At 36.7% G+C, this 2,161-nt stretch overlaps 1 long non-coding RNA gene across 1 annotated transcript; it reads left to right on the forward strand.

Annotated features, from left to right (window-relative positions):
* Positions 1 to 999: 999 nt before the first annotated feature.
* On the forward strand, positions 1,000 to 1,947 carry LOC112189160. Its single transcript, XR_002931755.2, has 2 exons — positions 1,000 to 1,241; positions 1,347 to 1,947. It is a non-coding gene; the product is annotated as an uncharacterized LOC112189160 (long non-coding RNA).
* The last annotated feature ends 214 nt before the right edge of the window (positions 1,948 to 2,161 follow it).

A 2,161-nucleotide genomic window follows, 5' to 3' on the forward strand; every position in this document is an offset into this window, starting at 1 on the left:
CTACATACTTTCCAAGACCTCAATCTGCGATGCTTCTTCTTTGTCTTCATCTCTTTGTGTTCTAGCAAATTTGTAACAGTGAATTTCGTCTCAACTAGTAATCTTATTTAAATTTTATAGGTTAAATTAATCTAATGTGTGCCAACGGATGCGAGAAAAAAATACAGTCCTAACTACAAAACGAAATGGAATTCTTAAATTCGTCAATTCCATTTATGTATACAGCAAATCTGGTTGTGCACTTCTGCCTATAAAGTTACTAAATAACCATGCACGTGGAAGAGTCTTATTTGTACATACATGATTTTACTGATAACAAACTTAAATGTGCCTAGAATACCACTATAAATAGATGAACCTCATTTGTGAATATCCCTTCTCATGTATTAAAGCAAATCATATTAAAAAGTCATTTAGATGTTAGTTAAAATTTATGACAACGTAAAACGTTTAATTTAGTACATGCATGGCTATGCAAGTATTCTGTCCGTGCTATTTTCACAAAAATATCAATTATCTAAATAACCTTAATAAGAGTTTTATAGCTTCAATCATTAAACAGAGAAATCGCTAATTTTCACACACTAAAACTCACATAGAACTTACTTCTAACCAATTATACACACATTTCATTCCACTAGGAAATGTGCAACTCGATTATATTCCCGATATTTGTAGCAAACTTCTAAGGTAGTAAAACTAACGGTAACCAAGCTTATCCCTGTAATAAGGAAAGCATGCAGCTGGCAACTTCAATACCCTTTGCTCCGCAATAGTACCAATTAACAAGCCTTTATGCTTGATTCGTCACACCACACATGAGCCTTTGTTTTTATTTAATTTCTTTTTATTACATTTGGTTTAAACCACATATTTCTTTCTACTATCGACCATTTCACTCAAAACGTGAGGCTCGTCCCAAAAAAGCAGATCCTACATTGAACCTGGCCTGTTTTCTGGAACTGGGGATCAAGCATCAAAACCAGACTAACGCACCTGGTTTTCTAAAACCACCCTTCTAGAACCCTCCACTTCTCCTATTAAACTGACATACAGATTGAGTCAGTAGCCACACAACAAATATATATTTCCAATCATCTGATTAGGTTTTGGTGAGAGAATGGTGAGGGCATTTCAGGGGTCGACTGAAGGCCCGGACGAGGAGGTAGATGGTGGTCTCTTATTCAACTTTGTGTTCCCTTAGGGTTCAGAGCATCGAATCCATGATTTACCAGATTGAGGTATCACTCTGTCTGATATTTTTCTCCTTTATTTCCCAATTCTCATATGTGTGCTTCATGCATAGTTTACTAATGTCGGAATATAAACACCTCTGTTTGGATCAGGAGGATGGGAACACGTGGACTTGGAGGCATCTTTCCTCTTTCAAGAATCGACCCTCAATCGCAGAGGAAGTAGAAGGGAAAGATTGCTGAGAGCGCCGTTAAAGAAAAGCATCATTCTCCAATATGGTGGATAAGAACTTGCCAGGCCCAATTCCTGATGGCTGGGAGATTAAGACTGAATACCAGAAGGATGGATCTGAAATCCCGTGTTACTGGTGTCCCAGAAGTGGTCTCCATTCCATCACATATGAAGATATGATGCGATATGTAAAATAAGCTGAGGAATACCAGCTTCCGATCTACTCACCAGATTTTCAGACCATGAAAATTAGAAAGAAAGCTCATTGGTCCCAAAAGGAGAACTTTGTTGATCATGATTCATGTATGAAGGCTTAAATTCAGTTGGTCTACGGAACCCAATTGCTAAATGCAACCAATTCTAGAAATGGACGACCTTGTTAGCAAGAATGTTCAGTATTGGGAAAGTACTTTGTATGATATGGACTGTCTTCCTCCCATGTAATTTTCTTTTTGTCCTCTACGTTAGATCAGGATCTGGAAAGAATTTTGATCCTCTATGAATATACATTTTTCACACGAATTCCTATCTATCTTAATTACATACAATTTTGTTGATATTAATAGGTTAAACTGTTAAAGACAATTTCCGACACCTAAAACAATGAAGAAAAATTGAGGGTTTACCATGCTCCGTTATAAATGGTCATGTCACTGATGGCAGTTCAATTAAATGTAAATGGTCGCCTTGCGGTATTAGAAGAACAACAGCTTTTGTTTCTGGATTTAGGGTTTAT

This window comes from Rosa chinensis, chromosome 2 (assembly GCF_002994745.2).
Source record: "Rosa chinensis cultivar Old Blush chromosome 2, RchiOBHm-V2, whole genome shotgun sequence".
NCBI classification, from domain to species: Eukaryota; Viridiplantae; Streptophyta; class Magnoliopsida; order Rosales; family Rosaceae; genus Rosa; species Rosa chinensis.